This window comes from Lithobates pipiens, unplaced genomic scaffold (genome assembly GCF_037356315.1).
Source record: "Lithobates pipiens isolate NorthernLeopardFrog02 unplaced genomic scaffold, aLitPip1_a1.2 Scaffold_19, whole genome shotgun sequence".
In the NCBI taxonomy this organism is placed as follows: Eukaryota; Metazoa; Chordata; class Amphibia; order Anura; family Ranidae; genus Lithobates; species Lithobates pipiens.
The window spans coordinates 90311209-90337179 of record NW_027507764.1 but is presented as its reverse complement, the minus strand read 5'-3'; positions in this window follow the sequence as shown (position 1 = coordinate 90337179).

Below are 25971 nucleotides of genomic sequence, written 5' to 3'. Positions count from 1 at the left end.
ACCCTCATGTTTAAGTGAGTGCAGGGACAGCACCCAGGACAGAGGTGGGCTGTGTGTGTGTAATGCAGAGAGCCAAATGCTACAGTGCTGAGCAGTGCAACCTTGAAGAGGCATTTCTGCTGCTAAATAGTGTTGCACAGGTTGCTGCCAGAGACTGCTGTTCCTGTTGGACATTTGGCTGCTGCTGTGAGAGACACAGAGAGTTCTGTCCAGAGGTAGAGCTGATGATGGAAACCTTTGTGCCATGGGTTGGATCCAGTGAAAAGCTGTAACTGTGATTTGGTGAGGGACTGCGGTTGGTCCGCTAGAGACTGTGTTCGATCCTGATCCAGTGGGAGTCGGCGGCTGTTCCTGACCTTCAAGGCGAGGACTCTTGTAGTTGTTGTTAGATGCCGTTTTGAGAGGAGAGCCCAATTATGGGCCATCATGGGTCTTCCTGGGTCCCAGGGACAAACTAGAGTGGTGAGGGGCCTCTTGGTCACAAACTATTATTTATGCATGTTTAATAGGTTAGCGCTGCCCCTTTTTCTGGGTCATCGTGAACCCTTCCCCTTTTTGGATTACAAAACTACCCTGTTGCAAGGCTCTCCACCTAAATATTAAGGGTTCCAAAGACTGGGTTTAGTAATACTTGGCATTGGGGTAATCAGGGACTTTGTATTGTCTATGACAGTATAGTATACACTACTGTAAGTCCCCTACTTACGAACGAGTTCTATTCTGGGTGCTCGTTTGTAAGTCCAGGTTGTTCACAAGTCCAGCAAAGATCAGAGCTTGCAGACAAAGGTGGGGGGAGCCCCATTGTTAGAACACAAAGGCACAGCCTGGGAGATCACTGCACCAACACTACTTGTGATGGTACGGCCATCTGCCATTTTCTTTTTTTTTTAGCCTGTTGGGTTTAAAGAAAAAAAGTGTGCGTACCCAGCTTTACAGGATTGGACATGCAAATACATTGCAGGTTGAATGTTCGTATGAAGAGGACTAATGCCACGTACACACAATCGGAATTCCGGCCAGAAAAAGACTGATGAGAGCTTTTCATCGGAAAATGCGACCGTGTGTATGCTCCATCGGAATTTAGCTGTCAGAATTTCCGCCAGCCAAAAATTGATTGCATGTTCTCAATTTTCCCGATGGAAAAGCTTTCTATCGGAAATTCCGATCGTGTGTATGCAATTCCGACACTCTAAAAATCAGGCACGCTCAGATTCAACTACGAGACAGAAAATATTGGCTACTGAACTTCCTTTTTCTAGTCCCGTCGTACGTGTTGTACGTCACTGCATTCTAAACAAACGGAATTTGGTGTGACCGTGTGTAGGCAAGACAGCTGGAGCAGAATTCTGTCGGGAAACCATTAGAGCTTCTTCTGACAAGAATTCCGATCGTGTGTACGCGCCATTACTCTATTTCCCTTGTTGATTTTATTATTACTGTTGTGGTGTTGCCTAACCAAATTTCCCCTCATAGGGCTTTTGCCCTTTTGTAAGTCACAAGTTATGTGGATGAGCCTTGGGTTAGTTCTGGGCATGTCATCACTGGATCAGGACAGAAGAACCCAATCAACACACCTCAGTCAGATTGTAAAATGTGTAACCAGCTTAAATGAAATCAGCCATTATTTGTGCTCAGGCTGAGGAATTTGTATATTGTGATCACAATTCACATGACATGCTTCCTGCTTACTCAGTCACATAACTTCTTAACAGCTTCAGGATATGTTTTATTGAGCAGCTCATATTTTCCCAGTGATCACTCTTCCACAGGGAAATAATCAATCCAGGTCATCACATTTGAATATTGTCAGCAGTATGTTAAGGGAGTTACTCCTGGGAAAACACAGCACATTGCAGCAAAGATTTATGGCAATAGTTGCTTTCGTAGAAGAGACAAACAAGGCAAAGGTGAGGGGGTCACCTATTTCATGCTTGATTTTACGAAGGTCACCTAGGATAGGGGATCTTTACTATACTGCACTGGATTTAAACAGAGCTTGATCATGGCAGAATGGAGCCCAGGTAATGTAGTCTTTTTACCCCAATCACCCCACTCATACCTTTGGTTGACCTTTATAAGGACTGCAATAGGTACAGAGAAGCCCCCCAACATTTTGCATTGTCCTATCAGACACCAACTGACACCAAGTACATCCGGCTCTTTAATTAATGAATGCTGTTTACAATGATACAGTGATCATTGCATTAATGACACTGGCTGGGAAGGGGTTACCGTCAGGGGTGATCAAAGAGTTAACTTTGTGCCTAGCCAGTGTTATAATGTAGTGTGGGAGGTGTTTTTTTACTAGTGGAAGGCATGGATTGGATTCCCTGCTTTCAAGGAACACAGGATCTATGCCTTCTGTAATGACAGAAATGCAATCTGCCTTGTTTACATAGACAGACTGCCATTCTGCCTGTACACCAAATGATCAGCGGGTGCCGGCAGACATCGAGTCCTCAGGACTCACTGATTATCTCCCACTGTGTAGAATCATAGCAGAAATTAGACTCTCAGTGGCGCACACTAGCACCCACTACCCGGAAGTGGAGGATCGTGTGCGTGTGCGTGTGCGTGTTCCTGCGCAATGCGGCCGCCCTGTAGCAGTGAAATGACTATAGGTCGGTCGGCAACTGGTTAAGTAGCTCTGGATGGATTCTTAGCACATACCATTTCTGCAATGGAGTGCGGCTGATGAGGAGAGTAAGCCTGGGGAAGGGCTCAGCTGGGGTTAATTTGGGGGGGGGGCAGATAGTTCCCCTACCAGGAACCTTCTCTGCCTATTAAACAGGTGAGTTTAGAGTGACAGTGGGTGGTGTGTGAAGAGAAGGGAGCTGTTTGCAGACTGGATCCTAGTTAAAAGCTGCCACACTGGGCCGCCTGAAGGACTGGCATATCTTGGACTCCATCTCCCGGCTGGTGAGCCTTCTGGGCTGTACTTTGAACTGTGCTGAAGCAAAGCACATATCTTGCTGTGTTAAGACTGTGAATTTTTTTAAACCCCAAACCAAAACAGTTATATATTGTCTGGTGGATGCATTCATTTCTTTTTGTAGGCTTTTCCCCTCTGTTTTCACCTGGTAATCTGGCCAGTAACACACCTTCCGTATTAGAGTGCCCCCACTCTGGATGAAGGAGCAAAGGGGCACCTTTGGACAGCAGCATTGTCAGTCTGGAGGGGGGGGGGGGTGTTAGATGTTCTAGTAGATTTGGATACTTTAACAAATTGTAGCTAAACTCTAGCTCAGTTACACAGTTTTTGTTTGCTTTTGGGATAACATTTTTACATGAAAATATAAAAGCTGCTAATTTTAAGCACCCCCTGTCAGTGGGTGACTGAAAGTAAATGACTTGTCTCAACTCTCTGAACTGATACATTTTCAGAAGAGCTTGTTCTGTTAAAAAAAACAACAGACTAAGGCTCGGGTCACACCTATGAGTGTTGTGGGGCAGTGTTTGCTTGGGCATGGCAGCCCATTCCATTTAATGGCCTGCAGTGCCTGCGTTTCCTGCAGAAAAAGGTGCATGCACCTTTTCCAAAACGCCATGCCCACGCGATTTCCCTGTGGTTCCTACACCCGCAAATGTGCTGCGTTTTTATATATGTGGGAGTGCCATTCATGGATGAATGGCTGCCCTGTACATTTTCTCCCAGTAGCACGTTTTCACTGCGGGTGCTTGCAGGTGTGGGAATCGCTACCATTCCCGAACCTGCATAGATGTAAACCAAGTCTTACTTGCTCTGGCTGACGCATATCATGTGTTTTGGGGTTGCCCCCAGATCCAGATGTTCTGGTCTGGGGTCACTTCATGTATAGCTGAGGTGTTGCAGGTGCCGGTACCGATGACCATTAATGTGTGTCTCCTGGGCTTGGTTGAAGAGGTGGTCCCCCTCAAGGGCTCTCAGAACATTACTTACAATACTACTTTTCTACGGGAAAAAGTCTATTTTGCTTAAATGGAAAAAAACAGGTGCTCCAGAGGTAGCCTTCTGGAAAGGGTTGGTAAATGCAATGATCCCTCTGTACAAGGCTACATACATTGCTAGAGGCTGTGGCAAGAAATTTGAAAAAGTTTGGAGAGCATGGTACGAGTCTGATCAAACAGTGGGTTAGTGCTTGATTTACCTAAGGTTGTGTGATAGGTCAACTTTCTCCTGCATTGGGTGAAGTCTGGATGTATGTAACCCATCAATGCTTATGATCTGGAAAAGCCTTCGCTCCTTTGCATTGATTATGTGGTTGAAGGGGAAAAGGAATTGAGCAATGGGGGGAGAGGGAGGGGGGTGCAGGGCAAGGGTATATGATTTTGCACTTTGTTTTTCCGGCCATGTTGGCCATATATCTGGCTTGGTGTTGTGCCAAGCTGTCTGTGGTTTTTGTGTTGTGTGTATAAAACCTAATAAAAAGAATTTTACAAAAAAAAGTATCATGCTGCTGCTTCCAGTCCCACACACACTGTGACTGACTTCCTGGTACAGCCCCTCCCCCAGCATGCATCAGGAGAAAGGGGTTAAGGGTCACAGTGATTCTGCATTACAACTTACAATAAAAAGGGGCATTTCTCCACTCACCACCAATGCAACACAGGGCACTGATTTGATAATTTTCTCAAAGTTGCCTCTCCAGTTTCAGAATTTAACTAGTTAAAGGGGTTGTAAAGGTTTGTGTTTTTTCACCTTAATGCATCCTATACATTAAGGTGAAAAAACACCTCGCTGTCATGGGCCCCCAGCCCCCAGCCCCCCCCCCCCCGTTTTACTCACCTGTTGTGCGTGTCCCCCGGCGTCCTCTTCTCCACTGAGTCTGGCCATTGATTGGATAGATTCATAGCAGCTCAGCCATTGGCTCGTGCTGCTGTCAATCACATCCAGGATCAAGTCATACACTTGGGGACTATGGACGCCAACGGTATGACACGGGAGCATGCCGCAAGCTAACCCCCTCGGAAAGAGCTTCAAAGAGGGGATTAGCTTTAGTGGGGAGGAGCCGAAATGGCCGCCGTGGGACCCCAGAACAGCAGGATCAGGGCCACTCTGTACAAAACGAACTGCACAGTGGAGGTAAGCATAACATGTTTCAGATAGAGGTATCTCTGCGCTGGCCAGTTAGATGGATAGGGGAGGATGTTGCTGCATGCACTGGAAAGAGCTATTCAAACTCAAAAGTAAGAACTATTATGTAAAATAGTGCTGCGCAAAAAGAACTGAAAAGGGGATAAAGTGACCAGAGGGTGCTAAAGTAGACATTCCAAGGTATTAAGTAAGTAGCATGCATCCCTCTTTGCCCTGTTCATGAGGTCCACCCACTATATTGAGGAGAAAGGAGAGGTTGTCCCAAATACATCCAGAGATGATCAGCTAACAGTATAATCGCCCAGGGGATACCCCGTGTGGGGACACTCTTTTGCTGTAACCTTACAGCAGTAAGGTAAGGGGACATCTATTCACATAAATGGAAAGAAAAGGAATATCACCCCCCCCCCCCCCCCCATCTCTTTGTTGGGACACCATTTGGAAGCACCAGCACTTTATGGGAAATATTCCAAGGCATTTGAAGGACTTTATAATATTTTATGCTACTTACACGGACACTTATCCCCTTATTTTGTGATTTTGCACATTGTTTGCACGTTTATTATTGGCACTTGCACTTTATCACAACATAACACTTTATATGGTACCAGTGCTCATGACGTTTGTTGAGTCTCGTATGAAATGATTTGTGATTGGAGACTTTTTATTGCATAGAGTTTCATTTACCTATTGCTTTTTTTGCACTTGTGTTATTTATATAGACAGTTAGTGAATGGTATACTACCCATACCCTTGTGTTATTGATTTAAATTAGCCTCTGATTTGACACATTATTTTTCAACTCCCCCTTCCCTCCCCACATTTTATTCCCACTTTCTTTAGCACCCTCTGCTCACTTTATCCCCTTTTCAGTTCTTTTTGCGCAACACTATTTTACATAATAAAGCATAACAAAAAAAAAACCTATACAACCACTTTAAGAGTTCAGTTCACATTACAGGCCAAATATCTGGTTTTGAAAAGTGAATCTTGGAGCTGCATTTGGCAGATTGCCAGCAGTGGAAATCCTAAAGGATTCGCTCATCTCCTGTCATTTAACTCATTTTAATTTTCAAGGAAAGAAAATCCATAGGCAAGTGAATTACACTGCTTAACCGTCTGTGTAAACTATCTTTTCATTCTATCCTATAATTCTTCATTATTTTAGGTATTAAATGTATTCTCTGGTTTAAAAGTAACCAGTCCTCCATTATTAACACTTCACAACTCCTTAAGCATTGCAAAATGAGGACAAGCTTTCAATTTGAGGCCATTATAGGCCAACCCTACATATCCAGTCAGTATCCTCAGATCTTTATATATGTATTGTATGCCGCTATTTGTCATAATAACATGCATCCTATATACACAAGTAAAAAAAAAAGAATTCTGCTCAGGTAAGTGTTTATTTTTGGCTCAGAGAAAAGGAATGCATTACTTCATATTGTACAATCACATCACTTTATAAAGCTTTCTGCCCATTTGGCTATGTCTCCATCATTACTTCAGTTTTCATAGTACATAAAACGTACATGGGAATCTTTATTCTGGGCAAGCGCTCATCATGGAAACATTTCCACGAGGCTCAGGCTCCATCTACTGGTAAAAAAAAAAAAATACATTGTCCATGTATTGTAACTGTACTGCCTGACCCACATTGTAAAGTGCTACACAAACTGTTGACGCTATATAAATCCTGTATAGTAATAACAAAAATTAGAACCTATATCAGGTTTGATTGCTCTCGATCCATCCTCTGACCATTGTCATCTAGACTGAAAATCATGGGAAATTTAAAATTTTACAGGTGTCACTTGAAATCAGAGATGATAGGAAATCTTCTAAAGTAGGGTGACCAGACATCCCCGGTATCCGGGGACAGTGCCCGGATTAAGGACACTTTCCCCCGCACCAAGTCTGTCCCTGGTTTTGTCCCCGGATTGGATTTGAACAGGGACTGGGGCAATTTCAAAGACAGTTAGTGCAGAATAAAAAATAAAAAATCAGAATTACACACCTCCGCTCCGCCACTCCTACTAGCTTAGGGGGGTGTATTTTTTTTCCATTAACTGTGCCCCTTTCTGATGATCATGTGCTGGTGGGAATATTTCTTCAGTTTCAGGCGCATGTCCATTCAGCTCTGCTCGCATGTTCTTCTGCCTTGGCTCAAGTCTCGGCCAGCCTCCTGCCTGCTTATCTCCTTGCATTCCCTGGCAGAGCGATCTTCCTCTGATCCCCACCCAGTAGTAGCCGGGGCCTGGAGAGTAAGACGTGACACGCTGTGAGGCGGGCGGGATGGGCAGAGAGTCGCTGATTGCCGTCATTACCAGTAAAAAATAAAAATAAAAAAATGGCCCCGGATTTAAAATCTGGTCATCTTATTCTAAAGGGCACTTGGGCTTTAGTAGCCATGTCATGAAAACCAGTGACAGTGAAGCATGGTGAAAAACTGGTTCTAGGAACAAGAGATCTGAATGAAGATCTGCCAGGTATGATGAGGTTGAAGTACTGTACCCATCTGGGCCAGTTTAGTGTGAGGAGTATCACCAGAATGTCCTTCTCTTAGGGGTGAGGGCATCCCTTCATTTGGAAGAAAGTTTTTTCGCACAAGGAGGAGGTGCAGAAGTTAGGTTTGGAAGTGGAAACCATGTTTTGCAGAGGTGGAGGCTCCTGAGGAAACAGGTTTGCGATATTCTACTGTGGAAGTAAAACTTACTTTCTGTGACATTTTTATGAGCTGGTCAAGTGCTTCTCTTTCACTCAGGTAGGGAAACAGGAGTAGAAGAGGAATGGCTTTTTTTATCCCTTTGAAAAGATGGCTGTAATAAAGCTGTGTTCAAAGAATTGTGACAGATGCTTTTGTCAGGTAGGCCAGCTTGTTGTGTGCCTGAAATCGAGCTAGAATTGGATGCAAGGACCGGTGTTCGAACTGGCTCCTGCTACAGTGCAAGGAGCATATTGTCACTCTGAAAGTGTTGTGCAGGCATGTGGCTGAGCAAATGTTTGCCTGTGGTTTTGCAATGGCGCCCTTCCACCTGGTCTTGGACATAGCTACCTGTGAGGGTATTACCGTATAAGGTACTCAGGAAGTAGGGTGTGTAAGACAGGCTAAGCATGTCTATATACAGAGAACACGACAACCCATGTGTAGATTTTATGTAGTGAATCCTCGTGGCAAAAGGGTGGAAGGAAGCGCCTGAACACCTTATAAGGACTCCAGGCAGGAGTGTCAGTAAAATGTGTGACCTGTTCTGTAGTGAATACAATCCAAATATTGCCTCGGTATTTGCAGTAATGGTCAGAAGCATACAGGGTGACCCTATCCTTGTCTATGATGCTGAACTGTAAAAAAAAAAAAAAAAAAAAAGTCCAGGCTTCGCCCATCAAGATGGGGATTTTGCAAAACTGTCTTCAGAGAATGGGTTCCATAGAGATGGATCACGATGCTGGTCCTGTATAGCACCCTACAGCTGACCACATGCATTGCACTGTGCCAAGATGAGTGACCATGCAGGATTCAGTCCCCAAAGAAAGAGCACAGGCCATCCCCACAAGATGGGGTGTGGGGCCATTCCCGAGGTTTCCCGAAGTTGCTTTTATCCAGATGCATGGTTTCTTTTTGTCCATTAGAAGACAGTGAGGGGTTGATTTAAGAATCTGATAATAAAATTGAAAAAAAAAAAGTAGCCAATGCCCCTTCTACATGAGCATTTCGATTGAGTTGGCCCGTCTGTATTTCAGATGGACCCGATCTGACCCTCCATTGTACTCTATGGAGCAGAGGCTGTAAACTGAATTGTGTCTGTTTACACCCACTTACCTCTAATCCAATCTGAATCCAAAAACAAACAGAAGGGGATATATTTCCCCACCATCTGGCCAGATCGGAGGGCAGTTGGGTGTAAATGGGCAGCCGGTCCATTTACATCTGACTGCCCACAGAGCAGGCCGTGTCCATGTCTGCATAAACAGAGCAGACACGGACCTGTCATCCACCCTCTCCCTTCAGCTAACAGGGGTACAGCAGACAGATCCTCCGCTGAGAAAAACAGATCAGGCCCATGTGAAAGGGCCTTAGTGTGATTTCTCATTGAACAGATCCATCACCTTAGAGTGGGAGTGGAGTCGGGCTGGGTTAGGGAGGAGGCATCCAGTTGATATGTCCTGAAAAATTGGCCAGTGTCCAATCACCTGAAGGTACAATCCTATAACCCAGGGTCTGTGATGACTTTGCCTGTGTTCTGTACGATTAGGATAGTACAATCATAGCACCTACATTCTGTGTCAGCAATTGTGTTAGTGATGTTTTGCAAAAATAAGAACATAGTCACAGGAATATTCTTCTCTAGATAATGCAGATAGGAAAGAGCCACACTAGACGTAGCCAATTAACGCTTTTGGAGGAACATGAAGACTCAAGCAAGAACAGCCTAAAAAGGAGGAACTCTGCAAGCTGCCCTGGAGTGGTCAGTAGTTCAGTAGATCAAGAGCTAGAAAGGCCTGTAGAACTGCTTGTACGGAAAGAGAAACAACCTGAAAAGGGTACTCATAAAACGCAGCTTCTGGAGCAAAGGAGGTTAAAAGACCTGTTACTGCATCATTATAGGTGGCAGACCAAAAAGGATGGACCCTGGGCCCTCACGGGGAGCCATTGATGCTTCCATTCAGGCTAAGGGGCAGAAGAGGCAAATGAAAAATCTGTGCACACAGGCAATATGGCGCAGGTGCACCAACGTGGTGTACTCAAAAATTTAACAATGGTGTTGCAGCAATGATTCCCAAAGTACTGGTATGAAAATAGGGTTGATTTACTAAAACTGGTAGAGTGAAAAATCTGGTGCAGAGACTGGATAGACTTCAATTATGCAGGTTCTCCCAGTGGTGTATTTTTATTTTTTTATTACATTCTTCATCCCCTACACAGCAATTAGAAATTCAGATCAGGTTCACAACAGACATGCTTTTCAATGGTGGCTGAACTGAGAAAAAAGTGAAAATGAGAAATAGCTGTCTATAAACACTCGCCAACACCTGCAGCTCCAAATGTCTAATTTGTTTTCAGAGTCTTCACTTGGAAATGCGATACCCTAACAACCAAGGCTTGAGGTGTGCCTTTGCCTAGCTGGTCAGTACGCCTGAAAAAAAAAAAAAGAGGGCAAAAAGACATGAAAGTAGGTGTGATAAGAAACCTAGATGAAAGGTAGGTAACAAACCATCTAAATAGGGTAGTGCACGCCGGGTAGCTTCATTATACGGATCCGGTATGTATCAGCTATAACAGGATGAACACCAATGCCCCCATGGATTGATAAGAAGATACCCCCTGTTTGGAACCTACAACTGCTCAAAACCCAAATAAGTATCCCGTGAATAATTTGAATTGAGCCCAATTTCAGAGAAAACCCAGACATGAGAACAAACTGCCTGTAACGAGAGGATGCAAGGGGGGGGGGGAGGGGCAAGGGCTGACCCGAGGACCCCTTGTGAAATAATAGCAGGGAAGATTAAACGCTTCAAACTGACACCAGTTAAGTAGCTCAGTGAAATTCCCACAAACCCCTGACCTGTCTATGCTTGGTATGGGGAAGTTTGAGAGGGTGAACCGCAAAATTGGAAGACCTGACGGGAGTTTGCAGGGGTCTGAAGTGCTGATACCTAATGGATGTGTATGATAGTGTTGGAAGATAAGGCCAATACGCTGTGGCAATATGTACCCACACTATCTGAATCGAGTCATGCTTCTGCTTGTAACCGGACAACCGAGTCTGAGTCCTGAACCAGGGAAGGAGGGCCAGATTCCATCCTGGGGAATAAGCCTGGTGGCATGATACAGCATACCCCAAAGTGACTGTAAGCCCCCCTTTCTTGGAACAGCCTGGGGGTCAGACAAAAGATGACTGGTCTGACGTACCTGAGCAGTTCTCTAGGCAACATCGTAATCACGGAACTAGAGTGGGACCCAAGATGATTATGACGTTTGGCCCAAACCTACCACTTTGTGGGCAGTCAAGGGGATGTTGGCTTGGTACACACCCTAAGAGAGACTATAGATCCCTGGGTGGTAACCAGGGTCTCCATGCAACAGGACATCAACTGAATGAATTAACCTGGCACCCCCTGCAGGTACCCAAGACCCAATGGAGTGCTGGGCAGGGTTTCAAAGCGAGGACTGCTTTTGACCCAAGGGTAAGCCCAGTGGGGAAACGACATCTGCACCATTTATCTTGCCCTACTGACGGGCAGGTCTGATGGAAGTAAGTTCAAGCATTGTTGATATCAGTTTGGATACCAATAAACACCCATCCCCCCCCCCCTCAACTGTAGCAAGTGCTGAATCGTCAAATCCATGGACGAGTACCTTGATGAGAAATGTTCCCGCAGGAAAGAGAGCAGCCAAAATGTAACAACCGATATTGGACGCTTGCTGCTGGCACCCTGGTGGTCGGGCCCCCAACCTTCAGAACAAAGGTCGAGAACCAGACCAAGCACCGCTAGGAAATTGAAAACAAACCGAAGCGTACCGCCGTCCTGGCTGTGGCCGAGAAAGGAAAACCCTGTGATGAATTCCGCTGTGTGCTTAAGTATGGACCAACTTCTGAATGATGGAGTGCTATCATACTATGACCCCCCCGTGTGAATGAAGGGATGAATGTGAATTATTGCTTGTGAAACGTGCCATGCCAAAACATGACAAAACCCCAAGCAACATAAACTAAAAACAACCAACCAGACATGAGAACACTACCCATCTGTGCCTGAGGATGAGGATGTGAGCAGTGATGGCCAGACCATGGCGCATGAATGAAACCTGATGATAGCACCCCACCCTATTGTATGTGGTAAGTGATCCAGAGTAGAGATGGACGAACTTCCAATGGGATGTTTCACAAACGCGAACCGTGAACGCGGCCAAAAGTTTGCGAACCACAAAGTTCGCGGCGGGCCCCCTTGACTTCAATGGCAAACTAACTTTAAAAACCTACAGGTCATATTTTCAGCCACAAAATACTTACTAGCTGTGCACACATAGTCCCACCACATGGCCACTGACATAACAAGTGAATCTGGGATCAACAACTACAAGCATTCTTTTTTTTTTTTATCTGTGAAATTTTGACAATTCAGGACTCAGGAGCGCATGAAGGCAATGGAGGAGAGGAAAGGTCAGGGTAGGCTATGAAGAGGGTGCAGGAGATGATCACCAGCACTGTGATATAGAGCACTGACACCAGCACCGTGATAGAGAGCACTGGCACCAGCAGCGTGATAGAGAGCACTGGCACCAGCAGCGTGATAGAGAGCACTGGCACCAGCAGCGTGATAGAGAGCACTGGCACCAGCAGCGTGATAGAGAGCACTGGCACCAGCACCGTGATAGAGAGCACTGGCACCAGCACCGTGATAGAGAGCACTGGCACCAGCACCTTGATAGAGAGCACTGGCACCAGCACCGTGATAGAGAGCACTGGCACCAGCACCGTGATAGAGAGCACTGGCACCAGCACCGTGATAGAGAGCACTGGCACCAGCACCGTGATAGAGAGCACTGGCACCAGCACCGTGATAGAGAGCACTGGCACCAGCACCGTGATATAGAGCACTGGCACCAGCACCGTGATATAGAGCACTGACACCAGCACCGTGATAAGAGTGCACTGACACCAGCACCATGATAGAGAGCACTGATACCAGCAACTCGCTGCTGGACCCCAAAAATATGACACCGCTCAACACCGTGCTTTTTTTGAACAAGGAAGTGAGCCAAATGTAGAAAAAAGGTCTGTGTGCTCGATTAAATAAATAGTTTATAGAGATATACATGGTCTACTGGTCACATATGTTGAATTCCTCCGAGATCCATGCCTCATTCATTTTTATAAATGTGAGGTAGTCAACACTGTCGTGAGCTAGGCGAGTGCGCTGAACGTCCTTTCGGACAGGACACTGGACGAGGGGCAAGCCAACAGTTCCATTGCAAATTGGGCAAGCTCTGGCCAGAGGTCAAGCCTGCCCACCCAGTAGTCCAGGGGTTCATCACTCCTTAGAGCGTCCACATCGGCCGTTAACCCGATGTAGTCGGACATCTGTCGGTCTAGGCGTTCCCTGATGCTGGATGCGGATGAGACCTGACGATGGGTTGGCTGAAAGAATGACCTCATATCAGAAGTCACCAACACATCTTCAAACCGCCCTCTTCTTGCAGGCGCTGTTGGATTGGTACCCGCAACTCTTTCTCTGGGAGTGGGAATTCCTCCTCTGCCAGCACATGCAAAAGCAGAAAGCAGCATTTCTCGAAGCAAGGCCTGGAAGTGCTCCATTCTGCCAGCCCTCTGTGACGGTGGTAACATTTCCACCATTTTGTGTTTGTACCGGGGGTCTAAGTACGTTACCACCCAGTACTGGTCCTTGACCCTTATGCTTTTTATACGGGGGTTCCTGTTAAAACACTGGAGAATGAAGGCCCCCATTTGCACTAAACTGGAAGCGGTGTGGTGGCCTGGCTCCTGCTCATCATCCAGAATAATGTCGTCTTCCTCGTTCTCCTCTCCCCATCCACGCACAACAACAGGTATCCCAGAAAGGTTTAAACCATGCTCTTCTTGCTCCTCCTCATCCGCCCAGGGAACCATCCTCCTCTGACTCCTCTTCAGACTCCTGTTGTTGACTTGTCTCAGATAGAGTAGCCCCCCCCGGGAATTCATCCAGCATTGCGACTTCCTCATCTTCCCGCTCCTGCTCCTCCACGGCTTGATCAATGACACGACGCAATGCACGCTCCATAAAGAAGGCATAAGGTACCATGTCACTGATGGCGCCATGGCTGCGACTGACCAGTTTGGTGATCTCATCAAATGGCCGCAGAAGTCTGCATGTGTTGCGCATGAGCAGCCACTGGCATGGTGAAAAAAAAACCAGCTCCCCAGAACCTTTTCTGCCGCAGGGTTCGTACAGGTAGACGTTAACTGCACGTTTCTGCTGGAGCAGCCTATCAAGCATATAGAAGGTTGAGTTCCATCACATCGGGCAATCGCAAATAAGACGTCTGACAGGCAGATTGTGTCGTCGCTGAATGTCAGCAAGGCGAGCCATGGCCGTGTAAGATCTTCTGAAATGGGCCGAGATTTTCCTTGCCTGCCGCAAGATGTCCTGGACCCCAGGGTATTTGACAACGAATCGCTGCACGACCAAGTTTAAGACGTGTACCATGCATGGCACGTGCGTAATTTTGCCCTGTTTCAATGCGCTAAGCAGATTGGCACAGTTGTCACACACCACTTTACCAACTGTCAAAGCCACTGATCTGCCTGTGAACGCAAAGCTGAAAGGAGTGCAGGGCCAGTGTGGCTCTTGGCTTCCAGGCACAATAGACGCAGCACAGCATGGCAACGTCTCACCCGGCATGTCGAATAGGTTCTGTGGAGCTTGGGCGGAGCAGCGGAAGGGACGCTAGCAGCGGAAAAGGAGGAGTCAGCCGAGGAGGAGAGGGAGGAGGATGGAGTAGGAGAAGAGGAGGCAGGCCTGCATGCAATCCGTGGTGGTAAAACCAAATCTACACGGGTGCCACGGGTTACATGCTTGATGGCCGTCAGAAGGTTCACCCAGTGGGCAGTAAAAGTGATATACCTTCCCTGCCTGTGTTTGCTAGACCACGTGTTTGTGGTCAGATGTATCTTGGCACCGACACTGTGTGCCAGAGATGCATTCACTTGCCGCTGAACATGGCCATATAGCTCTGGGATACCCTTCTGTGAGAAATACTTCCTTTCTGGGACCTTCCATTGTGGTGTTCCAATGGCCACAAATTTTCAAAAGGCCTCCGAGTCCACCAGTTTATATGGCAGTAGTTGTCAGTTCTGACAAGCCAGCCATCAACCGTTGGGCATGAGGGTTATCTGGCGTCATTTTTTTACGCTAAAACATTTGGCCCACGGAAGCCTGCCTTTTTGCAGAAAAACGTGAGGATGGCGTGATAGAAGGTGGAGTGGAGGACAATTGTGAGGAGAGAGGAGAAGGAGAAGTAGAAGACGAGGCTGGACGGTGAGAGCCTGGAGTGGGGCTTTGTGGGTTCCATTGCTCCCACTGGGCACGGTGATGGCAGCTCATGTGCCTTCTTAAGGCGGTCGTCCCTAGGTGAGTGTTGGGCTTACCGCGACTTATGTGTTGACTGCAAAGATTGCAGATGGCAACACTATTGTCAGCAGCGGACACGTTAAAAAAAGCCCACACTGCGGAGCCATGTTCCGGCATCCTGGGAGCACCAGATGTGACCGTACATGGTTGGTGCCTTACTCCTAATACATTCGCAGTCTGCTTTGTCCCTCCTGTGCAATCTAAGTTCTTCCCGCTTCTCCTCCCTATCTGCTGGTCCATATCTCCCTCTGAACTCCCCTCCTCTTCCTCTCTTGTGGGCACCCACGTGACATCACTAGACATAACATCATTGACGTCACCTTCCCCTCCGCTATAATTAGAGATATCAGAGTAGGCAGCAACAGCGGGGACCAACCTCCTCCTTGGGCTGATCTAGGTACTGTCATCAGACTCCTGAGTGGCGGCTGTTGCTACCTCCTCTTCCTGATCTAATGCCAAGAGTGGCTGCGCATCGGAAATGTCTTGATATGGATCGGAAAAGAAGTCCTGTGACTCAAGCGGAAGGTATATGGTGGTGGTAGTGTCTTTGGGGGTGCACATACAGAGTGAAGAAGAGGGTGCAGATTGAGAGGATGAGGGTGGTGCAGAAGAGTAAGGCTGAACACTCAACCAAGTCTGGTGCGTCCTTTGACGTAATCGCACGCACCTTCTGCAATTTGCCACTTTGGCTCAAGCCTGTTGCTCCTGCCCTACCCCTACCACCCCTGCGGAAGGGCCTGCCTCTTCCTCTGCCTGTCATTTTTTAAATGACCCTGTGACAAAAGTCTCTAGAGAAGTGCAGTATATGGAAGAAGGTATATAACACCCCGCTTTAATCTGTCATTTTTGCGGGCCACTGGTCTATCACACCAGTTATAATACTTTTTTTTTTTATTGCGTTTGTCACTCTTTGTAGTATCGCTGCAGAAACACTCAGCAGTCACAATGCTGCACAGTGGAAATGCACTATACTATGCTTTCTATATGTGAAAGTATTTTATACGTGTATTATACATCTATATACTGCACACCAAATAGTACACCTATACCAGTCCTTAAAAGGACCTTTGTGGATCTAGTAGCTAGTGATTTGCAGACTGTCCCTCAGTCCCTACACTGATAAAGAACTGCTGCAGAATAGGGCAGTAATCTGCAGCACAGCCCTGCACCAGCACCCTATATATTGTACACCTAAACCAGTCCTTAAAAGGACCTTTGTGGACCTAATAGTAATAGCTAGTGATTAAACTGACTGTCCCTGCTCCACACAGCGTCCTGTCCCTACACTGACAAAAGACAGCTGCAGAATCAGTCAGCAGTGCACCAGAACCCTATATACTGTACACCTATACCAGTTCTTAAAAGGACTTTTGTGGACCTAATAGCTAGCGATTTGTGTCACTACAGTCTCTCCCTGCTGCACACAGCGTCCTGTCCCTACACTGACAAAAGACAGGCTGCTGCAATCACCAGCACAGCAGTGCACTGAACCCTATATACTGTACTACACCTATACCAGTCCTTAAAAGGACTTTTGTGGACCTAATAGCTAGCGATTTGTGTCACTACAGTCTCTCCCTGCTCCACACAGCGTCCTGTCCCTACACTGACATAAGACAGAATGTAAAATGGCTGCCAGATCAGGTCTATTTATAAGGTAGGGGGAATGTCCAATTGTCCATGTGCTGAAATGTCTCAATTGGCGGTCATGTACCCCATGAGGGATGGGTCATCATTGGTCAAAGTTCTTTCACAATGTAAACACATGTCCGCCGGGCGAACAGCGGCAATAGTCCGCCGATCGGGCGAATCACGAACACGCAAAATTTGCAGCGAACCGACCGCCAGGCGAACAGTTCGGCCATCCCTAATCCAGAGTAACCTGCAGAGACAGGTAAATGAACTAAACACTCCGGGCTAGTGTACCCACAGACCGTGGTGGGTAATCGTACAGGTGTACTGATAAACCATGCATCGTATGTGTGGTATACGGGCAATTAGATTGTGCTCAAGTGGGCGGGCAGCTTCCTCGTTGATACCGGATCTTGCACAGGGCAAAGTGAGTGGGCAGACGGCCGATTTCTCCCCCCTCCCCCAGCATGAGCACCAGGAGCAGCAGACGGGCGGGCGGACCCCCTCAATGATGCCAGATGAGCACTGTGATAAGTGGGTGGGGGGTGTCCCCGGTGGTGCCCGGCACGAGCAACGGGAGAAGTGGGCTGGTATCCCCCTCAATGATGCCTGATGAGCACTATGATAAGTGGGTGGGTGGTCTCCCCGGTAGTACCAGGAGTGAGCAACCACCACAGCCGACCGCCGCTCTACAAGGAACCTGGAAGTGACGTGCGTTGACCCTGAATACAAGTCGATGCAGAATCAGGCAGAGGAGGGGGGGATACGTACCCCTCAGACTCCTCTCAGAAATACAGGCTAGCCTTTGGCCAGCCTTCTAACATATACACTGGCAGTGAATGCAGTGATAGTCACCATGTTTCAGCAGACACGATTGAAACTACATAAATAACTAGGCTCAAAAACTGGTGTTATGCTGCAGGGTAAAGCAACGATAGGCTTCATATTAAAAAGGTAAATTTTAAAGCCGTTCTTCACCCTAAAGGGGAAGTTCCACTAATCTGATCCCTCCCCCTTCCGGTGCCACAATGGGCACCTTTCAGGGGGGAGGGGGTGCAGTTACCTGGATAATCCAGGTATCTGCACCCACTTCCGGGCAGACCCCCGCCCCCCCCCCCCGTTGTGTTCTGGGAAACACACAGTTCCAAGGACACAGCGGGGGACCAGAAGAGACACGCAGAGCGACTCGCGCATGCGCAGTAGGGAACCGGGCAGTGAAGCCGCAATGCTTCACTTCGATTCCCTGACAGAGGATGCCGGCGGGGGCAGCAGCGAGACGAGCGATCGCTCGTCATCTGCCACCAACATCGCTGGACCCTGGGACAGGTAAGTGTGAATGAATGAATGAAATACTTGTATAGCGCACAATGCGAACTGAATCGCCTCTAGGCGCTGTGGCGAGCTTTGATCATCTGCTAAAAGAGGAAGGTCTTGAGTTTTTTCCTAAAAGCCAGGTGATTTTCTTCCAGGCGGATGTTGATTGGTAGAGCATTCCATAGCCGAGGCCCTTGGATAGCGAATCTCCGATCCCCCTTGGATTTATACCAGGCTTTGGGCACGAGGAGGAGGTTTTTGTTGGCTGATCGAAGACTGCAGTTTGGTAAGTGTGATTTTATTAAAAGTCAGCAGCTGCAATATTAGTAGCTGCTGGCTTTTAATATTTTTTTTTAGGTGCAGAACCACTTTAAGAACCCGTTTTTCCATATAGCATTAAAGTTTGAATCGGATTGGTTGCTGTATATAAATCAGAGTTCTCCGCACTAAAACCTAAATTTGAGGTCCTTTAGGCCCCTTTCACACTTGTGCGACCTGAAAGTCACACGATTTTGCCATGACTTGAAGCAATGCCTGTGTAATCTTGAGGTCTATGGGCCTCAAGTTGCATTAAACTCAGACAAAAGTAGTGCAGGGACTACTTTGAAGTTGCACAGATATGAATGGTACTCATTGGAAATCATGGGGTACGATTTGTCTTTGAGACTTTGTTTCCTGGGAAAAAAAAAACATTGGATTTAATTTATTTTTTTTCCTGACAAAACACAAAAACAAAAAACATTTAACCCTGCATTTTAAATTCCATTGATCACTAATGCTACATGACGTCCAATCACTTTCATTTTTCCCGGCAATGGACTGAGAACTTGGGAAGTCACATCATCTACCGTGATCATAGCTGAAGATAACTTTCCATTTGCACAGGAGCTGCACTTGACAAAAAAGCCTGCTGAGAGGTCAGTCAGAAGGATATACTTGGCAGCAAATAAGAGGCACATATGTGCCCGATAAGTTTCAACCAGAAACACAAATTGAACACATTTACATCACATTTTAGGAAAAGGGCTTTCGAATTTGGGTGTTAACTGTACAAAGCGTTATAATACTACACAAAAAAAAAATAATTCTTTCGCTCTGCACCTTGGAACATTTTTATGCATATTATTCAATTCACTGTAAATTATTTCCAAAATTTAAACTCACACAATTTCAAACCGGCTTCAGGGGCAATTTGACAGACATCTTTACGGGTTCACGCACAGATGTCTATTCAAATCGCTCCCGAAGTCACCAAAAGTAGTACAGAAACTGCTTTTGGGAATCGGTGTGGTGCTGCAAAGTCAGCGTTGCACCGATTTGGACAGCGCAGTTGCCACCAACACCGGCGATTTGTCAAATTGCATGTTAAAACGGCCCGACTGATCAGTGTATTCTGACAGTGGAGGGGTGCCACTGTCAGAATGCAGTGTCTCAGAGAGGAGATTTCTCCATCCACCTTGTTTGCATTTCGCTGGCTGAATAAAAAAAAGCCTTACTGGTAGACATGTGCAATTTGTTTAGTTCCAAATGAGTAACAAATTTAGACAAATTTAAAAATTCAGAAATCCAAAAATAAGAATGAAAATCAGAAAATGCAAAACAAAAATCCGAAAATTCAAAAACCCGAAAATCTGAACTATTAATAACTTAACTATTACTAACTATTCAATTATAGGTATTGGAATTTCCTTTCAAATTTGGCTATTAGTGAATGCAACGAACATGAATGTATCCGAATGGAACGTAACTAATAATAAATAAAAAATGATTATTCCTCATTTTGGATAATTAATAACTTCAGATAAATTTGTATTCGCTATGTTCACTAACAGCGAAATTGGAAAGGAAATTCCAATACCTATAATTTAATAGTTAGCCATTATTGGTTATTTTGGATTTTAATTTTAACTTTCGGATTTCCTTTTTTCAGCAGTGCACCTCTACTCACTTGCTCTCAGCCACCTAAAAGTCTTGTTCTGACAAATGAAACTGAACCTTTTGGCTGAAGCCACAGGCACATTTCTTTATATATGGTCTTCCCTGCAGTATATACAACTTCAATTCAAATAAAGTCGGGACACTTAAATCTACATAAAAACAGAACGCAATGATTTGTAAATCTCAAACCCATATCTTATTCACAATAGACAAAAGAAAACATATCAAATGTTTAAACTGAGAAAATGTACCATTTTAAGAAAAAAATAGGTAATTTTAAAATTGATGTAAACAAAGGTGGTCTGGGGCAACAAATTGCTGGCAAAGTGGCACCAAAAAGGCAGAGCTGAAAAATAATTTTACAACTAAGTTAATTGGCAACAGGTCAGTAATTTGATTGGGTACAAAAAGGGAATCTTAGAGTGTCTCAGAAGTAAAGATGGGCAGAGGTTCAACCAATCTGTTAAAAGCATCTAAAAAAAATTCTAGAACAATTTCAGAATAATGTTCCTCAATGTAAAATTGCAAAGGACAAGGCCGAAACACAATATTGGATGCCCATGATCTTCGGACCCTCAGGACGGCACTGTTACAAAACGGGCATGATGCTGTGATGGACATCACTGCATGGGCTCAGAAATGCTTCCAAAAATCACTGTCTGAACTCAGTATTCAGTGCTATCCAAAAATGCAAAGTAAAGCTCTATCATGCAAAGAAGCTGCCGCATCTAAACATAAGAAATGTGGTGTCTTCTGTTAGGAATTTCCCTTGTGATCAGTAAAAACTCCGGGTGTTCTTGAGAAGCAGGAAAATTTATTTCTGATGTGGCCCACAACAGAGAGACATGCTTACAGGACGAAAGCTGAAGAAAAATGTCTGCCAAAAGACTGTGTCCCGCCTTCACATAACCCATAAGAATAACATCTCTATGCTTCTATTGGCTGAGGAAACATAAATAACGTTGTCATGGTACGAACTGGTACCTTTATTCTTTTAGCTATGTTTCCTGTACATTCTTAGGCTATCATATTTAGTTAAATCTAATGATTCTACAACTTACTATGGAGTTAATTAAGACAAAACAATACAATGAGTTAATACAATAATGTGCTCAGAAGTAAGTTTTTTAACAAATCAGTCTCAGGACTATTGTTTTTCTAATAGTCACACAATAAACATTTAAAACTTTTCTAACATTCCCTCCTCTTTGTGTGACTATTTTATCTCAACACATTTCGATGATAGTCCCTGTGTTATACACTTTCGGACTGTATGTCATTAAGTTGAGCTTCAATGTCCACATAGGTATCCTCAGAGGTAGAGAGGGTTTGATACATTGTTCTTGAGACTGCAGTTTCAATGAGTTTTTGTGAAAGTCCTCGAATACAGGGAATGCAGCAGCATCCGCAAGTGACCAAAACGGCCAAAGCCACAGCGATTGAGATCAAACATGATGTGATAAATCCAGTCCATTTACCGAAACAATCCTTCAAGCCAAGTTGTGAATGGATCATTAATACCTGAGTTTTCCGCCAATTCATTCGATAGCGCAGTCAGTCCTTCCAAGGCTCTGGTCACGGTCCCTCCAGGAGCTGTATTGTTGGGGATAAAGGTACAACACATGCTACCAAACATTTTGCATACCCCTCCTCTTTCAGCTAAGACCATATCTAAAGCCATTCGGTTCTGCCAGGCCATTAGAGATGTGGGGGCCAACTGTTCTGCTAGGCCCTTCACAGCATCCCTAGTATAGTTTACAAATCGTTGTTGGTTATAATATATATAATTAATCCAGTCAACATTTTTATTTATAGTCACCCACCAGAGAAGAGACTCAAACCCAGCTGTCACCTGATTCCTGGCTTTAAACTCGTCCGGCACCCCGCGAGGAACCCCAATCTCATCTATGTAGATCTGAGAGTCAAATGACCCCAAGGGAGAGGTGTCCCTACGATACTGTCGGTGACTCTTAGTCCACGGGTATTCTGACAGGATTCTCAGGGGCATAGCCAGCTGGACCATAGCGCAATCCCCTTGGGCATTGGCTGGTAGTCTAGCTCGCAGTTTCTTATCCCCACACATCCACCAGACATCAGCTCTCTGAATGTCATGTTCAACCCAGTCACCGTTGTCCGTGTTAATCCTCTCCACACAGTAGTCATCAGGTAGTGACCCAAGATCCACCGCGCTACGGTTCCCTGGGAGTGCAAAACAAGTAAAGTTGCCCGGATAAGCGGTAACCGCTGGAGGTATCTGAGGTCTCTGTACTGGGGGAAACAACAAACTCAATGTGTGACAAGTAGAATTTGCTTCAGGTTTATAGCTCTTATTATACAATTGCAACATACATTTTAAACCTTCTGGATCTGTATTGTGATCTAGAGGAAAAGGAACTGTTGCTAAATGTGGTCTGGCTCCGGCACAAACTAAACAGTTTTCCTTTTTCAGAATTCTAACCGTGTACCTCAACCATTCTAACCACTCATTTTTTTCTTGGTAGCCCGTCTCCAAAGCTATGGCATCTTCTATTGTTAGGTTAGTGAATCTTATAGTTTTACTCAGAACTTCTTTTTTAGTATAGCCTTCTTCTTTCCCTTCTGAGTCTACTTTTTCCAGTTGTTTAATTTTATTAGGTGGCAATACCTCAAGGAAAAATGTTCCTGAGGGGTCAGTTCCTGACACCCATGCTCCCATGGAATACAACCGCTGATCTTCCTTCCTCGGCTCCATTAATGTTATTAATAGTTGGTTACAGTTCTTACTATTTGTGCAGGGGGAGTTGGCCGCTTTTGTGATTATGAGTCTCTCCTTTATACCACTCTTTTTAGCTCCTGGTTGATTATACCCCCAATCTTGATGCGCTGTAGTCCATAGGGCCTGATCCCATGCTTGACATCCTGCCTTATTCCAGAGCCAGCAGATATATTTATCTGCCCATAGAAGTCCTCTAGCCCCAGTTGTATCCCCACAATCTGCAATCTGACAGAAGTCTACCAGTATAGTGCTAGTTATTCCCTCTATAAAGGTTAGATTTAATGCTTTTCCTGTTCTTTCCCAATCCAAAGGTTCCTCTACTCTTCCATAGCGCCTACCCCCTCTTATGGATGCCTCTCCTAGAGTCACCAGTAACCCAAGGATAATTACTGTCCCTTTCATCCTAACCAGCTACAGAGTTCCAGCGGATAGGATAGGGGAGTTGGAAGGGGAGGGAGACTTCACCGGTGTGAGACCTCCCTTTGTAGCCGGACTTTCTGGACCTCTTGTAGCCAACTGGCCCTACTCTGCCTGTAAAACCTTCTTACAATGTGACTGGTGAATCCAGGTAGACCTCTCTGCTATCCTTATAGCCGTGGGAGTGATGAGAAGAACTTGATACGGTCCCTCCCACTTAGGTGAGTGCCAATGCTTTCTCTTTATTATTTTTACCAGGACCCAGTCTCCAATATGGATTTTCTCTTCTCCTTGGATTGGACCTTCTGGAATAGAACAGACTTCATTAATTTGCTTCTGTTTCAACAGATTAGACATATATTCTGATAGAGTACGTTCAGATTCTTCAGCTGGTGTTTCATTTGGCAATAAGGGTATTTTATATGGCCTTCCATATATTATTTCAAATGGGCTCAAACCTTCTTTTGTGGGTGTAATATGCATACTAGTTACCGCCAATGGTAAGCAGTACATCCAATTTTTACCAGTTTCTTCCATAGCTTTTCTCAGCTTATTTTTTAAAATTCCATTGTGTCTCTCCACCAATCCAGCTGATTGGCGGTGGTAGGCGCAATGGTTTTTTATTTGGATACCCATCACTTCTGTCAAATGTTGTATAGTTTTATTTACAAAATGGGGTCCATTATCACTGTAAATCCTTTCAGGGATTCCAAATCTAGGAATAATATCTCTTAGTAATGCTTTGGCTACAGTCTGTGCATCTGCACTTCCTGTCGGGAATATCTCCACCCATTTTGTCAGGGCGTCTATAATTACCAAACAATATTTCTTGTGTTGGAATGGATATTGCGGTGTAGGAAACTTCCCTTTCTGTGGTCTTATACCTCCCTGAGCATTGTGTCTTGCACATATAAGACATTGAGAGCAAAAAGTTTTTGAGTAGTTTGTGAATCCATAGGCTGTACATACTTTAACATCTCAGTCATCCCCCTGTTTGACACATGCGTTACTCCATGTGTCAATACTGCTGCATACCTAAATAAAGATTTTGGTAATACCGGTTTCCCTTCAGGTGATGTGTAAATGTCATCAATTATTGTGCAACCCTTTGTTTTCCAATATTGTTTTTCCCCAGGGGGGGCATTTTGCTGCATATCAGTAAGGACTGTATGATCTATCACTATGATTTCCTGTTCTGTCATTATTTTATGCGTTTCTTGTGCCGCTATTTTGGCAGCTTCATCTGCCCTTTTATTTCCCTTTGAGATAGGGTCCGTATATTTTGTATGTGCTTGACATTTACAGATTGCAAGCTTTTTTGGTAACTGTATTGCATCTAGGAGTTCTAAAATGAAGTCCGTATGTGAAATTGGTTTACCACTGGAGGTGACCATCCCCCTGTTTTTCCATTGTTGTGCGAAAACATGCACTGTTGAAAAGGCATATTGACTGTCAGTGTATATGGTTACAGATTTTCCTTCTGACAGTATACATGCTCTTGTCAATGCTACAAGTTCTGCAACTTGTGCTGAATAATGTTTTGGTAGTGGCCCCGCTTCCAAAATCTCATCCTGTGTCACTACTGCATATCCTGTTGCATTTGTGCCATCTGGATTTTTCTTACTAGAACCATCAACAAAAAGTATCATGTCAGGGTTAGATAATGGTACATCTTTCAGATCACTTCGTGGCAGTACCTTTTCAGCGATGGCAACAGTGCAGTCATGTTTATACCCGTCAATAGGAAGTGGTAGTAGCGTAGATGGGTTTAATGTAGTACACCTCTGTATTGTTAAGTGAGGTTGTGTCAAGAGTATTGTCATACAGAAAAGGTGTCGTGCTGGGCTCAAATGTGATATCTTTTGCTGTAACAGGATAACAGACACTGCATGTGGTACCTTGAGAGTCAGTGTGTGATACAGCACTATAGATGCTGAGGCCTTGACTGCTTCAGCTGCAGCGACCACTGCCTGTACACAGGGTGGAAGTGCTCTAGTTACACTGTCTAACTTTGTAGAGTAGTAGGCAATCGGCCTCTGGTGGCCACCATGTGACTGTGTAAGTACTGATGTCATGTGACCTTCCCTTGAGTCCACTGTTTGTTCAAAAGGTTTGTCATAATTTGGTAAGGCTAACACTGATGAGCTAGAAAGGACTTGTTTTATGTCAGTAAAAGCAGTCTCTGTTTCCTCACTCCATTTTATAGCATCCTGGGGGGCCATCGGGCTCCCATATATTGCCTGTAGCAATGGGGCCGTCAGTATTGAATACCCAGGAATCCAGGCTCTACAGAAATTTGTCATACCCAGAAAGGACATCATTTGTTTCTTTGGTTTTGGCAGCTGGAGGAGTGCTCGTATTCTCTCCTCATCCAGGTGCCGACCTTCTTTTGAGATGTTGTACCCCAAGTATTTGACCTGTTGTTGCCACAACTGAAGTTTAGCTCTATTTACCTTATGCCCTTGATCATGGAGAAAATATAACAGAGCCATTGTATCAGTCCTACAAACCTCCTCTGTGGAAGACGCCACTAAGATATCGTCTACATAGAGGAGGAGCTGGCTTCCCCCTGGGGGTATAAACTGAGCCAAGTTTGAGGACATTGCTTGTGAAAAGATGGTAGGGGACTCACAATAGCCCTGGGGCAGTCTGGTGAAGGTGTACCTTTTTCCCCTGTAGGTGAAGGCAAACCAAAATTGATGGTCGGGGT